Source organism: Cherax quadricarinatus, chromosome 39 (genome assembly GCF_038502225.1).
Source record: "Cherax quadricarinatus isolate ZL_2023a chromosome 39, ASM3850222v1, whole genome shotgun sequence".
Classification (NCBI taxonomy): Eukaryota; Metazoa; Arthropoda; class Malacostraca; order Decapoda; family Parastacidae; genus Cherax; species Cherax quadricarinatus.
The window spans coordinates 22,234,284-22,260,173 of NC_091330.1; the positions used below are offsets into that span (position 1 = coordinate 22,234,284).

General features: G+C 42.6%; 1 protein-coding gene across 3 annotated transcripts in view; it reads right to left on the reverse strand.

Moving 5' to 3' along the window:
* Positions 1-25,890, reverse strand: part of Dpp10 (Dipeptidyl peptidase 10) — a 470,951-nt gene that overhangs the window by 266,747 nt on the left and 178,314 nt on the right. The gene's annotated exons all lie outside the window — the stretch shown is intronic.

A 25,890-nucleotide genomic window follows, 5' to 3' on the forward strand; every position in this document is an offset into this window, starting at 1 on the left:
TTAGATTCAGAATGATTTTGGCGACATTATTGCATACACAAATTTTCGCTTGTCCTGTATGGCAAGATGAGCGTTGCTGTTTAAGCCAAGATCGCAAGTTCTGCCTATTTGGCACGACATATATATATATATATATATATATATATATATATTATATATATATATATATATATATATATATATATATATATATATATATATATATATATATGTTATACAAATATTGCCAAGGAGAGGGCAGGTGAGGGAGGGTATCGAGGGGAGGGCAGGTGAGGGAGGGGGATCAGGATGAGAGCTGTTGAGGGAGGGTAACAGGGTTAGGGCAGGTGAGGAAGGGCATCAGGAAGAGGGAAGGTATCAGGGAGAGGGCAGGTGAGGGAGGGTATCAGGGAGAGGGCAGGTGAGGTAGGGTATCAGGGTGAGGGAGGGTAGCAGGGTGAAGGCAGGTGAGGATATCAGGGAGAAGGCAGGTGAGGATGGGTATCAGGGAGAGGGCAGGTGAGAGAGGGGGATCAGGGTGAGGGCAGGTGAGGGAGGGTAACAGGGTGAGGGTATCAGGGAGATTGCAGTTGAGGGAGGGTATCAGGGAGAAGGCAGGTGAGAGAGGATATCAGGGTGAGGGAAGATAAGGGAGGGTGTCAGGGTGAGGGTAGGTGAGGGAGGGTATAAGGGAGAGGGTAGGTGAGGGAGGGTATCAGGGAGAAAGCAGGTGAGGGAGGGTATCAGGGAGAGGGCAGGTGAGGGAGGGTATCAAGGTGAGGGCAGGTGAGGGAGGGTATCAGGGTGAGGGCAGGTGAGGGAGGGTATCAAGGTGAGGGCAGGTGAGGGAGGGTATCAGGGTGAGGGCAGGTGAGAGAGGGTATCAGAGTGAGGGCAGGTGAGGGAGGGTATCAGGGTGAGGGCAGGTGAGGGAGGGTATCAGGGTGAGGGCAGAGGGAGGGTATCAGGGTGAGGGCAGGTGAGAGAGGGTATCAGGGTGAGGGCAGATGAGGGAGGGTATCAGGGTGAGGGAAGGTATCAGGCTGAGTGCAGGTGAGGGAGGGTATCAGGGTGAGGGCAGGTGAGGGAGGGTATCAGGGTGAGGGCAGGTGAGGGAGGGTATCAGGGTAAGGGCAGGTGAGGGAGGGTATCAGGGTGAGGGAAGGTATCAGGATGAGGGCAAGTGAGGGAGGGCAACAGGGTGAAGGCAGGTGAGGGAGGGCATCAGGGTGAGGGCAGGTGAGGGAGGGCATCAGGGTGAGGGCAGGCGAGGGAGGGTATCAGGGTGAGGGCAGGTGAGGGAGGGTATCAGGGTGAAGGCAGGTGAGGGAGGGTATCAGAATGAGAGAGGGTATCAGGGTGAGGGCAGGGGAGGGAGGGTATCAGGGTGAGGGCAGGTGAGGGAGGGTAACAGGGTGAGGGAAGGTGTGGGAGGGTATCAGGGTGAGGGCAGGTGAGGGAGGGTATCAGGGTGAGGGAGGGTATCAGGGTGAGGGCAGGTGAGGGAGGGTATCAGGGTGAGGGCAGGTGAGGGAGGGTATCAGGGTGAGGGCAGGTGGGGATGTATCAGGGTGAGGTAGGGTATCAGGGTGAGGGCAGGTGACGGAGAGCATCAGGGTGAGGGCAGAAGCGGGAGGGTGTCAGGGTGAGGGCAGGTGAGGGAGGGTATCGAGGGGAGGGCAGGTGAGGGAGGGGGATCAGGGTGAGAGCTGTTGAGGGAGGGTATCAGGGTTAGGGCAGGTGAGGGAGGGTACCAGGGAGAGGGCAGGTGAGGTAGGGTATCAGGGTGAGGGAGGGTAGCAGGGTGAAGGCAGGTGAGGATAGCAGGCTGAGGGCAGGTGAGGGAGGGTAACAGGGTGAGGGCAAATGAGGAAGGGCATCAGGGAGAGGGCAGGTGAGAGACGGAGATCAGGGTGAGGGCAGGTGAGGGAGGGTAACAGAGTTAGGGTAACAGGGTGAGGGTATCAGGGAGACAGCAGTTGAGGAAGGGTATCAGGGAGAAGGCAGGTGAAAGGGGGTATCAGGGTGAGGGAAGATAAGGGAGGGTGTCAGGGAGAAAGCAGGTGAGGGAGGGTATAAGGGAGAGGGCAGGTGAGGGAGGGTATCAGGGAGAAAGCAGGTGAGGGAGGGTATCAGGGAGAGGGCAGGTGAGGGAGGGTATCAGGGTGAGGGCAGGTGAGGGAGGGTATCAGGGTGAGGGCAAGTGAGAGAGGGTATCAGGTTGAGGGCAGGTGAGGGCAGGTGAGGGAGGGTATCAGGGTGAGGGCAGGTGAGGGAGGGTATCAGGGTGAGGGCAGGTGAGGGAGGGTATCAGGGTAAGGGCAGGTGAGGGAGGGTATCAGGGTGAGGGAAGGTGAGGGAGGGTATCAGGGTGAGGGCAAGTGAGGGAGGGTATCAGGGTGAGGGCAAGTGAGGGAGGGTATCAGGGTGAGGGCAGGTGAGGGAGGTTATCAGGGTGAGGGCAAGTGAGGGAGGGTATCAGGGTGAGGGCAGGTGTGGGAGGGTATCAGGGTGAGGGCAGGTGAGGGAGGGTATCAGGGTGAGAGCATGTGAGGGAGGGTATCAGGGTGAGGGAGGGTATCAAGGTGAGGGATGTATCAGGGTGAGGGCAGGTGAGGGAGGGTATCAGGGCGAGGGCAGGTGAGAGAGGATATCAGGGTGAGGGCAGGTGAGGGAGGGTATCAGGGTGAAGGCAGGTGAGGGAGGGTATCAGGGTGAGGGCAGGTGAGGGAGGGTATCAGGGTGAGGGCAGGTGAGGGAGGGTATCAGGGTGAGGGCAGGTAAGGGATGTATCAGGGTGAGGGCAGGTGAGGGAGGGTATCAGGGTGAGGGCAGGTGAGGGAGGGTATCAGGGTGAGGGCAGGTAAGGGATGTATCAGGGTGAGGGCAGGTGAGGGAGGGTATCAGGGTGAGGGCAGGTCAGGCACCTCGCGTGACTTAGTGGCAATTTGACCCTGTTCTGACTGTCTGGCGCCCTCGTCCACCATTAAGTCAAGTTGACCTTGTTTCACCTGAGTCCTCACCAAGGTCAACCCAAACATTATAAATGTTCATAAATATTCATGAAAAACACAAAACATTTTACCAAGTCTTCGTGAACAACAGAACATGTTACACTAAGTCTTAATGAAAGACAGATTCAAAACTTGACTGAGTCCACATGGAAGAAACAAAACGCTACGCTGAGTACTAATGAAAGAAAGGCTTCACAGAGTACTCAGTAAACACACAAAAAAGAAATGATATGTCAAGGATTCATTTAAAACACTTTTCACTGAGTCCACATGAAAAACATTCAGCGTTTCAACGAGGCCACAACAAAAACGAGTCCTCATGAAAATACATAACTTTTCGCTAAACCCTCATGAAAACAAACATTTCACCGAGTCTACAGGCAAAACTTAACAAGTTCCACCGAGTCCACAAACATAACATTTCATTGAGTCCACGAAAACACACAGCATTTCGAAGAGTTCACAATAAAAAAAAATCACAAAATTTCATGGAGGTCATGAAAATACACCTCATTTAACTTTTTGCATGAGGACACATGCATCTGGCAGCGCCTCCCGTCAATACGCTCAACCAGGGATGAAAACCACATTTTCTTTGAAATGACTGTTTAGGTGAATTTTAAGAACCTCCCACCAGCGTGTTAGTTACAGCGGTTGTCATGTACAATGTTGCGTTGTGGAAGTGGTGGTGAAAAGCCCAGCTCTGATGGAAGGACTGTTTCAATGGCGTCTCCCTCTAGCCTTGTGTCTAGCGCTGTCCCTCCCGCCCTGTCCCTCCAGAACTGTCCCTGCAACTCTATCGCTCCAGCCCTGTCCCTCCAGAACTGTCTCTCCAGAACTGTCCCACCAACTCTATCGCTCCAGCCCTGTCCCTCCAGTCCGGTTCATGCGGCGTTGTACAGGTCTGCGCAATAATAGCTTGTTACCTACCTTGGGTCCGCAACCCAGGACAGTCAATATACTGGAGGATAAGACTGCAGTGGTTGGATGTGGGGGGTAGGGAGGGTGTAGGGGATGGTTGGAGGAAGGGTGGGGGAGGGGGGAGGGGGATACAAACAATTAACCCTCCTGCATATTTAAACAAAATATTTGTATATACGGCACTGATTTTCTTTTACTTTTACCACATGTCTATTATGCTGTGGGCTGTTTCTTGGTCAGATAATAATAATAATAGTAATAATAACAATAATAATAATAATAATAATAATAATAATAATAATAATAATAATAATAATAATGTACAATTGGGATTAATTTTTGAAAATTACACTTTGCTGAGGGAAGTTTCTGAGAAGTCCATGTTATTCAAAACATTACCGTGAAAATTTAATTATTGAGAGAGAGAGAGAGAGAGAGAGAGAGAGAGAGAGAGAGAGAGAGAGAAAGAGAGAGATAGACAGATTCCACGAGTCTGTCTTCTCAGAAGTACTGTCTCCATCTGTCCTGATTAAGGGCTATCATCTTTATCTAGACAATTGAGGCAAGGATAGTTAAGCAGAAGGCTCTCTCTTCACCCTGTATTCCTTCCTGCCACTGCCGCCATTTAAAACAGGGAATAAAACATACGGTGCTGTACTGAGAATAAACTGCATGAAATTTTCAGGAGAAACACATGCGGGTAGAATGTATGAACTACAAACTACCTCAACGTCTTAGTTATGGTCCTCCAATAACTACTAGTGCCACTCCACTGACTCCCAGAGACCTGTGTATACCAGTGGTTCTGTTTCTCTTTCTACCTCTGGATTCTGTGCTGCAGGTGGACATGATCAACTGGGTTACCCAAGTAGACGGAGCAAAGACCAGACTACCTGTGGCTAGTGTTATGACTACAAATTTCTTAACTGGGACACCACGTGACAACATGTCAGCTGGATTCTTACAGGTAGAGACGTGGAGAAAGACACAGTCTCTCTGCATCTCTCTTATTTCTGCTACTATATCGTACATACTACAACCTCTCCCTGCTTCATCTTCTCTCAACACCAACATCAGAAATCAACTGACGACAATTTACCCCTGTTTAGTATCCACTGAATCCTATGTTTGTAAATGTCTTGTCCAGCTGGTTCTTAAATACCTCTATTGTCCTTAAGCTTACAGCTTCAGCAGTGATTTTTCATACTTCCATAATTATGTTCGACTTTTTTTTTATTCATTTGTGTCGTATCTAATGCCTGGAAGCGTCAATTTATTGTTACGAATTATTGGCTACATTTGCGCTGCAAATAGTACTTAGTGACTTAATGTATCAAAACCATTTAATATCTTAAGGGTTTGAATGAGGTCTTTTCTTAGCCACTGTTTTTTAAGTGATAAAAGTTGAAATCCTTTCACTCTTGACATGGCACGAGGCTGCGTCCCTTTCTGTTGCTTCTCATGTCCATCTTCGGCATATGTTATTTGAGAACCAAAATTAGACAACATATTCAAGATCAGGTATAACAAGTGAATTATTGAATCAATATTTTCATTTTTATGTTTTGTACTTGAAATTTCTAGCCATGAAATTTAGCGATATGTTGGTTTTGTTGACCACAGATAAACGTGATACTTTTGAAGTTAACTTTAAGACTGTTCTATCTATAACACCCATTTGCACTTGCCAACATTGAAATTCATGATGATGAGCCACTTGTGAAACATTTGAGTATCTTTATTCTGGAAACGTTTCGCCAGCCACTTACTTCTTCCTTTCTCTACACTGGACTGAAGGAGCCACTGGGCAGAGATATGGTTCCAGGATAAAGATACCCAAATGTTGCACAAGTGGCTCTTTTATCAAAATATAGCTTTTGTAAGCCATTTATCCACACTGAAACTCATCCTCTACGTGTCCGAGCCCGGGGCCATCCATCTAAATTACTCTGAACACTTAAACAATCTGCTCTAGATGCTTCATATTTCCCAAACTGAGGTTGTGTGTGTGTGTGTGTGTGTGTGTGTGTGTGTGTGTGTGTGTGTGTGTGTGTGTGTGTGTGTGTGTGTGTGTGTGTGTGTGTGTGTGTGTCATTCTCGAATTTTGCTACTTTAGATGCCAGTTCTTTCTCAAGATCCTTTATGTACATCGTGAAAGAGACTGGAAAAGGACCGATCCCTCAGGAATTCCTTTTGGATCACCTTTGATGCTGTGTGCCTCACATCTTTCAAATTCATGTTTCCATTACCTTCATTTCTCTTCCTTCTTCTTTGACACTGTTTGTAATTGATACAGTCTTCGAGTTTACAGGTAAAGTTTTATACACATTTTTGCTTTTCTACTGTCTCACCTACTTGTCTTAACACAATTTCGCTTAGTTTTATCCTTCTCGCGTTTTATCTTTCTTCGTACGTTACCATTTTCAATATTTGGAGTTACATATATATTAAATGGGCTCATGTTTTTGCTATATTGTTTATTATTAGAAAATTGATCCAGTTCACGTTACAAATATCTTGACCGCATTTTATAGAGGTTTACTACGATGTAGTTGAAAATTATCGTAATGATTATATGCATCCAAAGTGTAATATATATATATATATATATATATATATATATATATATATATATATATATATATATATATATATATATATATATATATATATATAATATATATATATATATATATATATATATATATATATATATATATATATATATATATATATATATATAAAATGTGTGTGTGTCGTGCCGAATAGGTACAACTGGTCAATTAGCAAGAACTAATTTAAAATTAAGTCCTTTTTAAAATTTTCTCTTTTACGTTTGAAGATATACATTTTTCAGCTATATTAATGTAAAAATTAATAATTTTGTACCAAAAGAACCTTAGAAAACTTACCTAACGTTATAACAAGCTAAATTTATTTTAGCCTAATCCAGCTAAATATATTTTAGATAAGTTTACAATAATTTAATTATAAACAAACACAATTAGATATATTTTTTGTTAGGTACAGAATGAGTTTTGCGAATTACTGTATACACAAATTTTAGCTTGCCGTATTCGGCAAGAAGAGCGTTGCTATTGAAGCCAAAATCGCAAGTTTTACCTATTCGGCACGACATATACATTCATATATAGAGATAGATATGGAGAGACAGACTGGTCACCCAGAGGGTCATAAGGTAGTGTCTATACATAATCTGTTACTGTACTAAGTTTTGTTTCCTGCTGAATAAAAAATAAAAAAAAATATTTCGAATTTTCTTATATATATATATATATATATATATATATATATATATATATATATATATATATATATATATATATATATATAACTTTCCTTTATCCTAGTAAAAATATACAGTATATACACAGTGAGGGTCCGTGGTATACAAAGATTAATAACCCAGCTCAGGGGAATTAATCACACAGGATATGTACACCAAGGTGAATTTCTCTCAGCCTATACATGCTGGAGGTATACATTAATCCCAATTTAAGTGATTAAAGTATTCTTGTCTGGTATTGAAAAGGTTACGTGCAGAATTAATGACCCTCGTATAGTCAATAGGCTTTAAGCCCCATTAACTAACCAATTAACGCAAAGTTCAATGCTCTCAGTATTTATCAAGGAGATTACCTGACTTTTAAACATAATATGCGGTTTATGGAACTTTACTGAGAATGTCTACTAGTGACTATCAGTTCACCAGTGGCTTGGTGAACGAAACGTCTTGTCAATAAAAAAACCCTATAAACTTCGAACTGTCTTATTCACATGCTTGTCGGTATATTCTACCGATGATATACCAGGTCATACGAGGCGTTGATATTAAAACATTAACGACTGTTTAGCCCACGTGACGTTCTGCACACAAGTGAGAGTCGTACTGACAGAGGCAGGAGCTAATATGTTAAACACAAGTGAGAAAGAATTACAACCTCCTGTATAGCGATGGGAACAAATGGGACGGGATTGGAGAGGAAGGACAGCTGGGGAAGACCAGCTCAGGAGAAGTGTGTGAGCTGGGTGCTCAAAGTGAGAGGAGGCAAGCTCTAGGGGACAAAAGTTGAACTGGTGCTCAATGTGGGCACAGAGGAGCTGGGAACTTAAAAGGCAGTGTGTGCAACTGTAGAGCCATATAGTGAGCGCTATCACAATACGTTACTACAGTATCATAACTGTATAATAATGGGATATAGTGAAGAATAACATACATGTGCAATATCTGGATATCTGTATTTGTAAACGTTTGGACATTCAGTGGCTTTATCACTAACTCCAAGGCTGAGAGAGTGATTACCTCATCTATTGGATATAGTTGTACAGTCTTTGCATTATGTCCTTGTATTGTATTGATAAAGCCACTGGATAGTGAAAGGTGGAGAGGGAGAGTGAGTGAAGGAGAATGAAGGAGAATGGCTTTATCAATTCAATATAGAGATGATATACGAAGTTAGTAGAAACTGATGTAATCAGTGATTAAGTCTTGTATCAGGATGAGTCAGTGGATACTTGAATCATCGTTGTTTCTGGTACAGTGCAGTACTCAGGATGAGTCAGTGGATACCTGAATCATCGTTGTTTCTGGTACAGTGTATTACTCAGGATGAGTCAGTGGATACCTGAATCATCGTTGTTTCTGGTACAGTGTAGTACTCAGGATGAGTCAGTGGATACCTGAATCATCGTTGTTTCTGGTACAGTGTATTACTCAGGATGAGTCAGTGGATACCTGAATCATCGTTGTTTCTGGTACAGTGTATTACTCAGGATGAGTCAGTGGATACCTGAATCATCGTTGTTTCTGGTACAGTGTATTACTCAGGATGAGTCAGTGGATACCTGAATCATCGTTGTTTCTGGTCCAGTGTATTACTCAGGATGAGTCAGTGGATACCTGAATAATCATTTTCTGGTACAGTGTATTACTCAGGATGAGTCAGTGGATACCTGAATCATCGTTGTTTCTGGTCCAGTGTATTACTCAGGATGAGTCAGTGGATACCTGAATAATCATTGTTTCTGGTACAGTGTATTACTCAGGATGAGTCAGTGGATACCTGAATAATCGTTGTTTCTGGTACAGTGTATTACTCAGGATGAGTCAGTGGATACCTGAATCATCGTTGTTTCTGGTACAGTGTATTACTCAGGATGAGTCAGTGGATACCTGAATCATCGTTGTTTCTGGTCCAGTGTATTACTCAGGATGAGTCAGTGGATACCTGAATAATCATTTTCTGGTACAGTGTATTACTCAGGATGAGTCAGTGGATACCTGAATAATCATTGTTTCTGGTCCAGTGTATTACTCAGGATGAGTCAGTGGATACCTGAATAATCATTGTTTCTGGTACAGTGTATTACTCAGGATGAGTCAGTGGATACCTGAATAATCATTGTTTCTGGTACAGTGTATTACTCAGGATGAGTCAGTGGATACCTGAATAATCATTGTTTCTGGTACAGTGTATTACTCAGGATGAGTCAGTGGATACCTGAATAATCATTGTTTCTGGTACAGTGTATTACTCAGGATGAGTCAGTGGATACCTGAATAATCATTGTTTCTGGTACAGTGTATTACTCAGGATGAGTCAGTGGATACCTGAATAATCATTGTTTCTGGTACAGTGTATTACTCAGGATGAGTCAGTGGATACCTGAATAATCATTGTTTCTGGTACAGTGTATTACTCAGGATGAGTCAGTGGATACCTGAATAATCATTGTTTCTGGTACAGTGTATTACTCAGGATGAGTCAGTGGATACCTGAATAATCATTGTTTCTGGTACAGTGTATTACTCAGGATGAGTCAGTGGATACCTGAATAATCATTGTTTCTGGTACAGTGTAGTACTCAGGATGAGTCAGTGGATACCTGAATAATCATTGTTTCTGGTACAGTGTATTACTCAGGATGAGTCAGTGGATACCTGAATAATCATTGTTTCTGGTACAGTGTAGTACTCAGGATGAGTACCAATGCAACCTTATTTTCATTTTTATTAGGGTGACTTTCTTACTAATTTCCCAGCGTTAATTTCTTAACGTTTCAAGTATACCGACAAACATTACTTTATGCTACGTTAGGTCAATTGTGCTTAGGTTAGATGAATTTAGGCTAGGTTAACATAATTTAGGCTAGGTTAAATTAAATTAGATTAATTTAAGTTAATTTATGCTAGATTAGGCTAATTTAGGTTAGGTTAATTTAGGTTAGATTAAGTCAATTTAGGATAGGTTAGATTAATTTAGGTTAGGTTAATTTAGACTAAGTCAAATTAAGTTAGATTGTGTCAATTTAGGTTAGGTTAGATTAATTTAGATTACTTTAGGTTAGGCTAGGTTAGATTAATTTAGGTTAGGTTAGGTAGTAGTAGAAGGAAAATTAATAAGAGTGACACATGGGAGGAATCAACGTTTCAGGACTGAAACGTATCCAGTAAAGATGTTCTCAATGTATACACTGACGACCTTTCTTCCCTAGGTTAACTTAAACTACGTTACCTTATTAAGATAGATTAAAAGTTAAATTAGGTTATGTCAAATTACGTTATGTTAGGTTGAATTAGGATAAGTTTGGTTAATATGGGTTAGTTTATGTTAAGATTACCTAGACTAATATAAAAGTATATAGAAATACAAGGTTATAAAATAAAAATCTGTTGTAACACGTCTGGCAACACATACACGAACATCACTGGAGGAGAGAGAAGGTGGTGCCTGGAACAATGAACAGTCCCAGGGGAACCAGTGTATCCTCGTACATGGTTATCTCTGGAACAATGAACAGTCCTAGTGGAACTAGTGTATCGCGAGATATTCTTATCTCTGATACAATGAACAGTCCAAGTTGGAACAAAGATGTGCTAACTTCAAAGAAGAACTTACTCACCTGGAACAGGTCCTTGGAACCAAGAAGGTAGGTCATTGTGACAGTGTGTGTGTGTGTGTGTGTGTGTGTGTGTGTGTGTGTGTGTGTGTGTGTGTGTGTGTGTGTGTGTGTGTGTGTGTGAGGCATGAAGGTATTATAAAGGAGTGAGCTATGTATGGAGGGAGGAGCAATAAGGAAGAAAAGAGGGAAAAGCAAGAGAGAGCAGGAAAGAATGAATATGGAGAAAAGAAGGAAGATGAGAAAAAGTGATAAGAAAAAAAAAGGCGAGTGATGGGGACAGTAAGGGAGGAAGGGAGGGAGGGAGATTCCGGGGAGGGAGCAATGAAGGAAAGTGAGGAGGGAGAGCGCGTGGGATGGAGGAATAAAGGGAGAGAAAGAAAGAAGGTGGCAGGAGAGGGTGAGAGTCATCATTAAAAGTGATAATTACCAAGTGATGAGGCAGCAAAGTAGAGAATGATGGAGAGTGAGGGATTGTGAGTGAGAGTGAAGTAGTGTGATGGAGAGTGAAGTAGTGTGATGGAAAGTGAAGTAGTGTGATGGATGGTGAAGTAGTGTGATGGAGAATGAGGGATTGTGATGGAGAGTGAAGAATTGTGGTGGAGAGTGAAGTAGTGTGATGGAGAATGAGGGATTGTGATGGAGAGTGAAGTAGTGTGATGGAGAGTGAAGTAGTGTGATGAATAAAGTATTGTGAAGGAGAGTGAAGTAGTGTGATGGAGAGTGAGGGATTGTGAGGGAGAGTGAAGTAGTGTGATGGAGTGAGGGATTGTGATGGAGAGTGAAGTAGTGTGATGGAGAGTGAGGGATTGTGATGGAGAGTGAAGTAGAGTGATGGAGAGTGAGGGATTGTGATGGAGAGTGAAGTAGTGTGATGGAGAGTGAAGTAGTGTGATGGAGAGTGAAACAGTGTGATGGAGAGTGAAACAGTGTGATGGAGAGTGAGGGATTGTGATGTAGAGTGAAGTAGTGTGATGGAGAGTGAAGTAGTGTGATGGAGAGTGAAGTAGTGTGATGGAGAGTGAGAGATTGTGATGTAGAGTGAAGTAGTGTGATGGAGAGTGAGAGATTGTGATGGAGAGTGAAGTAGTGTAATGGAGAGTGAAGTAGTGTGATGGAGAGTGAGGGATTGTGATGGAGAGTGAGGGATTGTGATGGAGAGTGAAGTAGTGTGATGGAGAGTGAGGGATTGTGATGGAGAGTGAAGTAGTGTGATGGAGAGTGAGGGATTGTGATGGAGAATGAAAGATTGTGATGGAGAGTGAAGTAGTGTGATGGAGAGTGAGGGATTGTGATGGAGAGTGAAGTAGTGTGATGGAGAGTGAGGGATTGTGATGGAGAGTGAAGTAGTGTGATGGAGAGTGAGGGATTGTGATGGAGAGTGAAATAGTGTGATGGAGAGTGAAGTAGTGTGATGGAGAGTGAGGGATTGTGATGGAGAGTGAAATAGTGTGATGGAGAGTGAAGTAGTGTGATGGAGAGTGAGGGATTGTGATGGAGAGTGAAGTAGTGTGATGGAGAGTGAGGGATTGTGATGGAGAGTGAAGTAGTGTGATGGAGAGTGAGGGATTGAGATGGAGAGTGAAGTAGTGTGATGGAGGTTGAAGGATTGTGATGTAGAGTGAAGTAGTGTGATGGAGAGTGAGGGATTGTGATGAATAGTGAAGTAGTGTGATGGAGAGTGAGGGATTGTGATGGAGAGTGAGGTAGTGTGATGGAGAGTGAAGTAGTGTGATGGAGAGTGAAGTAGTGTGATGGAGAGTGAAGTAGTGTGATGGAGAGTGAGGGATTGTGATGGAGAGTGAAGTAGTGTGATGGAGAGTGAAGCAGTGTGATGGAGAATGAAGTAGTGTGATGGAGAGTGAAGTAGTGTGATGGAGAGTGAGGGATTGTGATAGAGAGTGAAGTAGTGTGATGGAGAGTGAAGTAGTGTGATGGAGAGTGAGGGATTGTGATGGAGAGTGAAGTAGTGTGATGGAGATTGAGGGATTGTGATGGAGAGTGAAGTAGTGTGATGGAGAGTGAAGTAGTGTGATGGATAGTGAAGTAGTGTGATGGGGAGTGAGGGATTGTGATGGAGAGTGAGGGATTGTGGAGAGTGAAGCAGTGTGATGGAGAGTGAGGGATTGTGATGGAGAGTGTAGTGTGATGGAGAATGAAGTAGTGTGATGGAGTATGAAGTAAAGTGATGGAGAGTGAAGTAGTGTGATGGAGAATGAAGTAGTGTGATGGAGAATGAATTAATGTGATGGAGAGTGAAGCAGTGTGGAGAGTGAAGTAGTGTGATGGAGAATGAAGTAATGTGATGGAAAATGAAGTAGTGTGATGAAGAATGAAGTAGTGTGATGGAGAATGAAGTAGTGTGATGGAAAATGAAGTAGTGTGATGGAAAATGAAGTAGTGTGATGGAGAGTGAAGTAGTGTGATGGAGAATGAAGTAGTGTGATGGAGAATGAATTAATGTGATGGAGAGTGAAGCAGTGTGGAGAGTGAAGTAGTGTGATGGAGAATGAAGTAATGTGATGGAAAATGAAGTAGTGTGATGAAGAATGAAGTAGTGTGATGGAAAATGAAGTAGTGTGATGAAGAATGAAGTAGTGTGATGGAGAATGAAGTAGTGTGATGGAAAATGAAGTAGTGTGATGAAGAATGAAGTAGTGTGATGGAGAATGAAGTAGTGTGATGGAAAATGAAGTAGTGTGATGAAGAATGAAGTAGTGTGATGGAGAATGAAGTAGTGTGATGGAGAATGAAGTAATGTGATGGAGAATGAAGTAGTGTGATGGAGAATGAAGTAGTGTGATGGAGAGAGAAGTAGTGTGATGGAGAATGAAGTAGTGTGATGGAGAATGAAGTAGTGTGATGGAGAGTGAAGTAGTGTGATGGAGAGTGAAGTAGTGTGATGGAGAGTGAAGTAGTGTGATGGAGAATGAAGTAGTGTGATGGAGAGTGAAGTAGTGTGACGGAGAATGAAGTAGTGAGATGAAGAATGAAGTAGTGTGATGGAAAATGAAGTAGTGTGATGGAGAATGAAGTAGTGTGACGGAGAATGAAGTAGTGTGATGGAGAGTGAAGTAGTGTGATGGAGAATGAATTAGTGTGATGGAGAATGAAGTAGTGTGATGGAGAGTGAAGTAGTGTGACGGAGAATGAAGTAGTGTGATGGAGAATGAAGTAGTGTGATGGAGAGTGAAGTAGTGTGATGGAGAATGAATTAGTGTGATGGAGAATGAAGTAGTGTGATGGAGAGTGAAGTAGTGTGACGGAGAATGAAGTAGTGAGATGAAGAATGAAGTAGTGTGATGGAAAATGAAGTAGTGTGATGGAGAGTGAAGTAGTGTGGAGAGTGAAGTAGTGTGATGGAGAGTGAAGTAGTGTGATGGAGAGTGAAGCAGTGTGATGGAGAGTGAAGCAGTGTGATGGAGAGTGAAGTAGTGTGATGGAGAGTGAAGGAAAGTGGAGGAGAATGAGGGAGAATGAGAGGCTGTGATGAAGAGCAGGTAGTAAGGGAAGGGGGTATATTGTGATGGAAGGGGAGAGGTTGAGGGAGAGGGAGAGGGAGAGAGAGAGAGAGAGAGAGAGAGAGAGAGAGAGAGAGAGAGAGAGAGAGAGAGAGAGAGAGGTTGCAAATTCTAATGAAGATGAAGAGGTGTAATGGGGAGGTGTGATGGGGAGGTGTGATGGGGAGGTGTGATGGCGAGGTGTGATGGGGAGGTGTGATGGCGAGGTGTGATGGCGAGGTGTGATGGCGAGGTGTGATGGCGAGGTGTGATGGCGAGGTGTGATGGCGAGGTGTGATGGAGAGGTGTGATGGTGGGGTGAGGGGAAGTGGTGGCAGTGATTGTTGGTGGGGTGAGGGGAAGTGGTGGCAGTGATTGTTGGTGGGGTGAGGGGAAGTGGTGGCAGTGATTGTTGGTGGGGTGAGGGGAAGTGGTGGCAGTGATTGTTGGTGGGGTGAGGGGAAGTGGTGGCCGTGATTGTTGGTGGGGTGAGGGGACGTGGTGGCAGTGATTGTTGGTGGGGTGAGGGGAAGTGGTGGCAGTGATTGTTGGTGGGGTGAGGGGAAGTGGTGGCAGTGATTGTTGGTGGGGGTGAGGGGAAGTGGTGGCAGTGATTGTTGGTGGGGGTGAAGGAAGTGGTAGGAATGATTGTTGGTGGGGGTGAGGGGAAATGGTAGGAATGAGGGGTGACTCATTGTTTGTTGGTTGGAATGAGTGAGGGGAGAGTTGTACTGGTAGGGAGACTCCACTGTTTGAACAACAGTATCACTTACCACTGTTGACTCAGACCTGTCGCCAGTGTCAGGGTGTGGCTGTCTGGTACTGTGGTTGTCTGGTACTGTGGCAGTCTAGTGCTCTAGCTGTCTGGTACTGTGGCAGTCTAGTACTCTAGTTGTCTGGTACTGTAGCAGTCTAGTGCTCTAGTTGTCTGATACTGTGGCAGTCTAGTGCTCTAGTTGTCTGATACTGTGGCAGTCTAGTGCTCTAGTTGTCTGATACTGTGGCTGTCTAGTGCTCTAGTTGTCTGATACTGTGGCAGTCTAGTGCTCTAGTTTTCTGATACTGTGGCAGTCTAGTGCTCTAGTTGTCTGATACTGTGGCAGTCTAGTGCTCTAGTTGTCTGATACTGTGGCAGTCTAGTGCTCTAGTTGTCTGATACTGTGGCTGTCTAGTGCTCTAGCTGTCTGATACTGTGGCTGTCTAGTGCTCTAGCTGTCTGATACTGTGGCAGTCTAGTGCTCTAGTTGTCTGATACTGTGGCTGTCTAATGCTCTGGTTGTCTAGTACTGAGGCTGTCTAGCTTTCTGATTGTCTCTCACAGTGGCAGTTAATCTTATGTTGTGATGTCTCTCACTGTGGTTGTCTGGTGTTGTGGATGTCTCTCACTGTGGTTGTCTGGTGTTGTGGATGTCTCTCACTGTGGCAGTCTGGTGTTGTGGATGTCTCTCACTGTGGCAGTCTGGTGTTGTGATGTCTCTCACTGTGGTTGTCTGGAATTGTGATGTTTCTCACTGTAGTTGTCTTGTGTTGTGATGTCTTTCTGTGATTGTCTGGTGTTGTGATGTCTTTCTGTGTTTGTCTGGTGTTGTGATGTCTCTCACTGTGATTGTTTGGTGTTGTGATGTCTCTCACTGTGGTTGTCTGGTCTTGTGATGTCTCACTGTGGTTGTCTGTTGTGATGTCTCTCACTGGTTGTCTGGTGTTGTGATGTCTCTCACTGTGGTTGTCTAGTGTTGTAATGTGTCTCACTGTGGTTGTCTGGTGTTGTGATGTCTCTCACTGTGGTTGTCTGGTGTTGTGATGTCTCTCACTGTGGTTGTCTGGTGTTGTGATGTCTCTCACTGTGGTTGTCTGGTGTTGTGATGTCTCTCACTGTGGTTGTCTGGTGTTGTGATGTCTCTCGCTGTGATTGTCTGGTGTTGTGATGTCTCTCACTGTGGCTCGTATGGGAAATTCTCGTTTCTTTTTATGCGACTGTTTCTAATTAACTGCCATCATTCTCTGTTTGCTCTCTAAAATAATTAGGTTCATTTCGTAATATGGAGTCTAGGTAATGTAAATGAGGCCTTACCAACGATTTATAGCGCCGTGGTACAACATTGCGAAAATTATTTTGGCCTAATTCAATCAATAGTTCTCTTATACTTGGCAAGTAACTTCTCACTCCTACTGTTTCTTTCATCACTGTCTTCAGCAATGAGGCAAATGATGTAATTGCGTCCGCTACCTGTATAATTGTTATCTAACCTGGTAACTCTGTCCTCCCTAACGTCCCCAGTGAAAGTCTTCTCTCTCTGTTATAAATTGTGTTAGTACCTAAACAAAGTCTCCGGCAATTAACATTTTCTTATTTCACTGGTTCAGTACTTGGTCCTTCTTCCTCTCCTTAACGATTACAAACAAGCATTCATCTTGCTTAAGAGAAGACATTTACGTTATTTATTTTTTCACTATCTTTATCTAAATTCCTCTCCATCTTTTATTCGTTTTCTGCCCAGAACTTCCCACGGGTTCTCTGTACCCTTCAACGTCTCGTCAGAACGGTACTCAACTTCTCTGTCTTCCTCCTGAGAAGCTGCAAGTTTCTCTTTACAACTTCCAATTCTGCGTTCAAGTAATGTAGTCTCCTTTCGTTTTCTACTTGTGTTACTAATATTTATTAATTTCCACTTAAAAACACTGCAATAAAGTTACCATTTTTTTTGTCCTATATATCAGTTGTGTAAATCATCTTGTAATATCTGAAACTCAAATGTTGCATCTTTGCTTACTAGTTTTTGTCATTTGCAAATTTTGGTATGGAGCATAACTCATTACGGATGATGTACGTGATTATCATGAACACAACAAGTTCAATAACCGAGGTCTGTGGTACCCCCCTCCTGTTTCCTCCAAGCATTCTGATGCATTTCAGTTAAGAATCACCTGCTTTGTATATCTAACATCACCGTTGTTTGTATCTAGCACCACCTGTTGTTGGTTTCCAGAACCACCTGTTGTTTGTATCCAGTACCACTTGTTTGTATCCAGTACCACTTGTTTGTATCCAGTATCACTCGTTGCTTGTTTCCAGACAATTAATTTTCAAGCCATCTTAATACACACACGTGTATTCCATGTACTGTTCTACTTAAAAAAAGTCTATGATGAAAAACATAAACCAAAATATTTCTGACAATCTGGGTACTGTACAGCTATCATCTTGTGTTTATCGATTAAGTTAAAATATATCTGAAGACAAATCCAGAGGATGTGTTTACTCTGAATGATAACATCAGATGACCTAACATTTTTAATTACAAGTTATGACCAGTCCTTTTTTTCTGATCTTAAATGATCGTTTCCTAGAGCTAAACAAATAATTGAAATTAGGCAACGTGGTCAGTAATTAAAAGGTGCTGAGATGCCCTTTTCCACAATTACCATGGTCTTTCCCAACAATTATCATGGTCTTTCCCAACAATTATCATGGTCTTTCCCAACAATTATCATGGTCTTTTTCAACAATTATCACAACTTTATGAAGTTTTCGCTTCGGCGGAATACTTACCCGTTTAAAGAAATTGTTAAAAGTTTGGTCCAGAGATTCTAATTAAATTCTACTTCCTTTACTATTCTTGTTTTGTAGATTGTTAGAACTTAACCTGGAAAGTATTACTTGCCACGTGAGTGTCACACAAAACTTGATAAATACAATATCTGCATTCACATCACAGTCGGTGTCCATACCTTCAGATACTTACATTAAATATACGCTACAAACACGTGTAAATGATTACCTACATATGTTTATATCTTATTCCTGTAGCGTGTCCATTCCAATAACATTGGGAAGCCTGTTAGAATTCTCTCCCCGTAATTCATTTGCATGCTGGAGATGCCGTAAAGATGGTAAGAAACAACTAAGTGTTAATGCTGTCAATGAAAGAAAACCTGATGTTCCATTAGAAAACAAAGATAAAAGAGCGGGAGAGTATATATAATGAGGCATAAACGAGATTAAGACAAGTGAACCTAATAACATGAATTAAGGTGCCAAAACTTATGTTAAATGAACAATCGTGGAAGGATAAGTGGAGCTATAAATATTTAAAATTAACCAAGTTATTGGTTTAGAACAAAAGTCAAATTGTTTATATAGTACCCGTAAATGGGAGGACTGTATCGTTGTTAATTATTATTTATATTTTATTTTATTTATATTTTTAGTATTGATGTTGTTGGTATTATTTACGTTAAGCGTTAAACTGGATCATTTAGCACAAGGGGTTGTGAAGGCTTGATCCTCGGCCGCTAATAACGATCAGCCTATCTGTGCTCGCCTCGTTGCACTGGGAGGGGAGTCGAGGAGAGAGAGACAGTCTGTGAGGCTTCTAAGGGAGTGTATAGAGATATTTTGAACCATGTAAGAAAATGTATTTTTCTCTATTACTGGAAAAGTTGGAGTTAATGGTGTTGAAAGCGTAGTGGGGAAGTTGTGAGTACCAGTGGTAAATAACACAAACAATTTGAATTATACTTAGGAAGATAATTGATATTACGTAATACGTGAATCAGGGAAAGGATATATAAGTATACAAGACATGATGAAGGGAGCAAAGAGTGTAGTTTATGCTGTATAATGATGGATAAAAAGGATGAAGGGTGAAAAGTGGACTCCAGACGCACATGTGTTCAGAGAAGCGTCTGATATGCCAAAAGTGGATGAAATGTTGCACTGCCGACAATTATGAAGACTTTACAAAGCTCCTCAGAGAGAGAAATGTCGTCCTAATAAAAGTTTGTTTTACAGCTTATGTCTTTGTCTCCATGACGTGTAAGATTTCGTCTAGATATTCACGAGGGAGGAGGGGGAAGGGGGGGGGGGATGTGTGATATTATATGAACGACCTCAGAACAAAGAACCAAAGTTACTAAATGATTTTAACATCAACGATGAGAAAAATTTGTGCAACTACAAAAGTATAACGAGACTCATATGTGTATAAACTAATTGTTTCTAAACTGAAAAAGAAATTGAGCTCATAAGGGGATTCGTTAATTTCTGCAATACGTAAAACTAACTCGGCTAGGTCAGGTCAGGTCAGGTCAGGTCACTGACGTTACGTGAAAAGAAGTACTGCCAAAGACCTATGTCTACTTCTTTATCGTTGTTTTGGACGTAAACACTCTACCTGGAGGTCGTTCTGAGGGTCAACACTCTACCTGGAGGTCGTTCTGAGGGTCAACACTCTACCTGGAGGTCGTTCTGAGGGTCAACATTCTACCAGGTCGTTCTGAGGGTCAACACACTACCTGGAGGTCGTTCCGAGGGTCAATACTCTACCTGGAGGTCGTTCTGAGGGTCAACATTCTACCTGGAGGTCGTTCTGAGGGTCAACACTACCTGGAGGTCGTTCCGAGGGTCAACACTCTACCTGGAGATCGTTCTGAGGGTCAACATTCTACCAGGAGGTCGTTCTGAGGGTCAACATACTACCTGGAGGTCGTTCCGAGGGTCAACACTCTACCTGGAGGTCGTTCTGAGGGTCAACATTCTACCTGGAGGTCGTTCTGAGGGTCAACACTCTACCTGGAGGTCGTTCCGAGGGCCAACACTCTACCTGGAGGTCGTTCCGAGGGTCAACACTCTACCTGGAGGTCGTTCCGAGGGTCAACACTCTACCTGGAGGTCGTTCCGAGGGTCAACACTCTACCTGGAGGTCGTTCCGAGGGTCAACACTCTACCTGGAGGTCGTTCCGAGGGTCAACAGCCCCAATGGCCCAGACCTTGACCAAGCATCCTTGTGGATCAGGGCCTGATCAACCAGGCTGTTACCGCTGGCCACACGCAATCACAGTTTACAGTTATGTCAGGATGTGAACTCTCGTTAGATAACTTATATTAGTCTGTGGCTTCCGGACCCATACAATAACATGATGAGGTGACAAAACACAAATAACCCGCACATAGAAGAGAGAAGTTTACAACGACGTTTCGGTCCGACTTGGACCATTTACAAAGTCACACTAACCAGACGTGGTGATAAGTGTAGCAAAAAGTATACTCCAGCAGGCAGTATATTCGCACCAGCATAATTACCGCATATATATATATATATATATATATATACATATATATATATATATATATATATATATATATATATATATATATATATATATATTAATAGAAACCCCAGGCTGTTCGTTGAGTCCAACAGCTGATGCTTCGCTCATCAAAGTGTGTTGATGTAATATCATGTCTCTTTAGTCATAGCCGCCCGACATGAGGCAAAAAACAGTCACGTGATCTGTGACGTCACGTACAAAACCTCTATACTAACCCTGCACACATTAGCAGGCTAAAGTTAGAGCCCACATGCCGGTCTCCCCTCCAGCTCACCCTACTTCACTACCGCCTCGCTCTTCAACACAGTACAATACGCGCTACTTCACATCACTCCAGACCCGCTAAAAAAACAAACAAACAAAAAAAATTTTTTGAAACAGTAGAATCTAGGACCTGCTAGACACGTCTAACTCTTATTCAACTATTTCCTCTTAGTATGTATCTACTCTACTTCCAAACCAATCCGACAACTTTGTCCACTCATCTATAATTCACTTGACAATTCATTACCTTTCTATATTCTTTCTAAATTCGAAGTTATGCAACTTGAATGCAGTGCTGTCAGTTCTATCTTTGTCAGATATTTCTAGCATCATATTTACATCCACTTTATTTATGACTCTCATTTACACATCTACTTGCTCCTCATTCCGAGTCTTTTAAATTCAGTTCTCTTAATCAGTCTCAGAAGGAAAGAATTTTGATACAAGGGTTAATTAGTGATCCATCACTCCAAGTTTACCAACACATGTTTGGTCCTCTTTTGCACTGTGGAGACCAGGACTGCATCGCGCAACCTAAATGAGGTGTTACTACCTGGAGTCTATATGGGTGTTCCGGAGGTCAACGCTCTCGGGGTCCAGTTCCTGACTAGGCCTTCTGGAGGATCAGGGCATGAATAACCAGTCTGTTACTGCTGGCCGCACGTAGTCCAACATATGAACAACAGCCCGGTTGGTCGGGTACTGACTTGAGGTACCTGTCCAGCTCTCTCTTGAAGGCAGCCAGGGGTCTATTGGTAATTCCCCTTATGCCTGGTGGGAGGCTGTTGAACAGTCTTGTGCCCCGCATACTTAGTGTATTTTCTCTTAGTGTACTCATGGCCCCCAATGCTATATATAGGTCTAGAAACTTTTGTTATATATGCTTCTTGATATGAAGCCAAGTACCCTTTCGTCTACTGCCAACACTTTATGAACTTTTGTTTTAGTTCCTGATGTCAGCTGAGCAGGACTCTTTCCTCGGTGCCACAAACATTCCCCGCCCTTCCCCTAGAATTAAGAAACCAGCAGATCTCGCCACTACTGGACGGACGTGTCGGACCAGTTTTTTCAAAATCAGATCTTTCAACCATAATAAAAACACGTCTGGAACATTACAAAATAAATCACACGTCTACGAAATATTAAACATTTTACTTATTTTTAATAATGTGGCTCTGGTGGCCTGGTGGTTAACGTTCTCGCTTCACACGGTGAGGGCCTGGGTTCGATTCCCAGCCAGAGTAGAAACATTGGACGTGTTTCTTTCCACCTGTTGTCTATGTTCCCCATCAGTAAAATGGGTACCTGGGTGTTAGTCGACTGGTGTGGGTCGCATCCTGGGACACTGACCTAAGGAGGCCTGGTCACAGACCGGGCCGCGGGGGCGTTGACCCCCGGAACTCTCTCCAGATAAACTCCAGATAATACGAACTAACTTTCCTCTGTTTAAAAGTGCCTCAACTACCAACGTTAATAACACACTAACATCAAAGTTAAAACAAAAATTATGGAAGCAAACATAAAAGCGTAATAAAATCTGACCAAAAGCCTCAGAGTAAGATCCTCTTCAGAAAATTGCTGAAAGAAAGCCTCAGTGTAAGGCATAAATACTCAGTACTGACGATAAAGTAGACATGTGCAACACTTGGGTATCTTTGTGGAAAATTTTCGCCACACAGTGACTTTAGCAGTCCAATACAAAGAAGAACAGTGAAGATCAGAAGGAGATTGAGGTAATCAGTCCCTCAGCCTGGAGTCGATATGATCAGCCCATCAATATTGATTGATAAACTGACCACACTGACTCCAGGCTGAGGGACTGATTACCTCAATCTCCTTCTGATCTTCACTACTCTTCTTCTCTGTACAAGACTGATGAAGCCACTGTCTATCGAAACGTTTTCACAATAAAGATACCCAAGTGTCGTACATGTGTCTAATTTATCAACTTGTCGGTTCTCTGAACCATTTATCTGCACTCAGCACTCATCGTGTCTTTTCCATTATCACCACGTGGGTTCGACTGTGCAATATTTAACAATTTTAGTTTACTTTTCTATACAAGCTTAGAAGGATTACGACTAAGTAGGTGGGTTGTATCATTTGACTGGGTATCTTCAGAGATAAATATCATATTGGTTTTACAGAGAACTGTACCAGCTTCGTGTGTCTGCACTTGGTAATCCTGACAGTTGTCTCAGCCGGAGGTCGTGAATTCGTGACTTCTGAGTAATCATGGTAGTCTTCAGAGGTGAAGAAAACCTTACAGAGGCGTGGAAAAAAGACACTCAAGTATAGTACAGGACCTTTACTAGAGCAAACGTTTCGTTACGAGTGACTTCTTCAGTATTAATACACAGATAACTAAGAACGAGTATATGTATATATAGTGGCTGGGACCAGGTGGCAAGCTGCGAGAGCGTAGTGGTAGTAGTGGTAGTAGTAGTGGTAGTAGTAGTGGTGGTAGTAGTAGTAGTAGTAGTGGTAGTAGTAGTGGTAGTAGTGGTGGTAGTAGTAGTAGTAGTAGTAGTAGTGGTAGTAGTAATGGTGGTAGTAGTGGTGGTGGTAGTAGTAGTAGTAGTAGTAGTAGTAGTGGTAGTAGTAGTGGTAGTAGTAGTGGTGGTAGTAGTAGTAATAGTAGTAGTAGTAGTAGTAGTAGTGGTAGTAGTAGTAGTAATGGTGGTAGTAGTGATGGTAGTGGTGGTAGTGGTGGTAGTAGTGGTAGTAGTAGTGGTGGTAGTAGTAGTAGTAATGGTGGTAGTAGTGGTGGTAGTAGTAGTAGTAATAGTGGTAGTAGTAGTGGTAGTAGTAGTAATGGTGGTAGTAGTAGTGTTGGTAGTAGTAGTGGTAGTAGTAGTGGAAGTAGTAGTAGTAGTAGTAGTAGTAGTAGTAGTAGTAGTAGTAGTAGTGGTGGTAGTAGTGGTGGTAGTAGTGGTAGTAGTAGTAGTAGTAATAGTAATAGTGGAAGTAGCAGTAGTGGTGGTAGTAGTAGTAGTAGTAGTAGTGGTGGTGGTAGTAGTAGTAGTAGTGGTGGTAGTGGTGGTAGTAGTGGTGGTAGTAGTAGTAGTAGTAGTGGTAATAGTAATAGTGGAAGTAGCAGTAGTGGTGGTGTTAGTAGTAGTAGTAGTAGTAGTAGTGGTGGTGGTAGTAGTGGTGGTAGTAGTAGTGGTAGTAGTGGTGGTAGTAGTGGTGGTAGTAGTAGTAGTAGTTGTAGTAGTAGTGGTAGTAGTAGTAGTGGTAGTAGTAGTAGTATTAGTGGTAGTAGTAGTGGTAGTGGTAGTAGTAGTGGTAGTAGTGATAGTGGCAGTAGTAGTGGTGGTAGTAGTAGTGGTGGTAGTAGTAGTTGTAGTAGTAGTTGTAGCAGTAGTTGTAGCAGTAGTTGTAGTTGTAGCAGTAGTAGTAGCTGTAGCAGCAGTAGTTGTAGCAGTAGTAGCAGTAGTTGTAGCAGTAGTAGCAGTAGTTGTAGCAGTAGTAGTTGTAGCAGTAGCAGCTGTAGCAGTAGTAGTTACAGTAGTAGTAGTTGTAGCAGCAGTAGTATTAGTAGCAGTACTACACTAGGGAGCATCGAAAAAAATACAAATTTTAGAGATACAAGCTGCACTTTTCAGCCATTATTTGAATGGTCACAACAAACTTCTGTGGAAATTTTCAGACCATTTCATGGCCATTTACCCAGCAACATCGCGATCGACTTCTCGTCAAATTATACACCACTGAAAGCAATTAGTTATAATTTATTCGTTATCAGGATAATCAAGTGTACATGGTTTCTATCATTTTTGGTTGTGAAGATTGTATAATCAAATGTACACGAGTTATATCAATCATCAACTATTTAATTTTAAAATATTGCAAGTTATAAGTGAAGTTGTTCTTGGTGAGGAACTTGGGCATCAAATTCCTGGAAAATATTCTTTGCCTGATATATCCATCTCTTACCTTCTGTCCAGTCACTTCAGTGCAAGCTTCACTCATCAGTTTTATCCCTCTCTCAACAGCTTGAGGGTTGTATGGCCACTTGGGCACCTCCAGTGGAGTCTCAATAATTTTCAGAACCTATTGATCTGACAGAGAAGCAAGAAATGAAAGGAGGCTCAGTTTTGAGTTCAGTCTTCCAGTCAATCATGGAATAATAGTTCTTTGCTTGTCTGGTTCAAGAGCAGCCAAGTCATCAACCACACTTGTGATCACTCCTTTGCAAATTCTATATAAGTATTTCTTTTCAAAGGACAGATCCTCTGCCACCTTGTCATTCAGAGCAGGGAAATCAGTGAAAGTGGCTGGAAAACAACACGGGCAGCTCAGACAGAGGATCCTTGATTTGCTTGTCAATGGAACCTGTCCAATGCTCAGGACCACTTGGCTTACCGTCATAGTGGTAGAAAACAGCCCGGAATGGCAGCTCATTTCCATGAAGCTGACAGATGAAATAATGGACCTGATGACCAAGCAACATTTCAAGATGATGAATGGCTCCATTGTCAGCTCCGACATTTACGTTGGTTCCGTCACCACCGACACATCCAACAGGCTGTCAAGTTAGTTTCTGTTCCACCAGAAATGTATAGATAGTCTTGGCAATCTCCTTTCCACGGCCTGACTTGGGAGTCACATGAGTGAGATATTCAGTGCCGGATTCCACCATGATGATGTAATGATCTTTAACCACTACCTTTGGACTCCATTTCCTGGTCTTCTTATTCTTTGTCATTACACAAATGGAGGTCTTCTTACCATCAAAATTCAGTGATGTGATATTTTTCAAGTTTGCTAGCTCATTTTCTTGCCTCTCCATTCGGTATTTGTGTCTGGCATCTCGTAAATTCTGTGGTCCAATAACCTGACTTTTGTCGTCCTTGGTAATAATGCCATAGTACATTTAGGTGGCGGTAGGAATGGCAGCTCCAGCACAATCACTGAGAAAGTTAATGTTTATAAATACTGCAGAGTACATATACAGTACATAAAACACCGCTGTGCTACTCAGTAATACAAACATATTACTTTCACTCTTCTTTCCGCTTTGCGATATGTATTAGTTTTTATATGCACAAAAACACTAAACAAGTCTTTGAAGATGGTAATTCACTTGGAACAAGTTTTAGCGGGGCAAGTAAAAAACCCACAAAAAATGAGACCCTTTACCTCCTCTTTTCCTTAATTATCATCATTAGATAAAA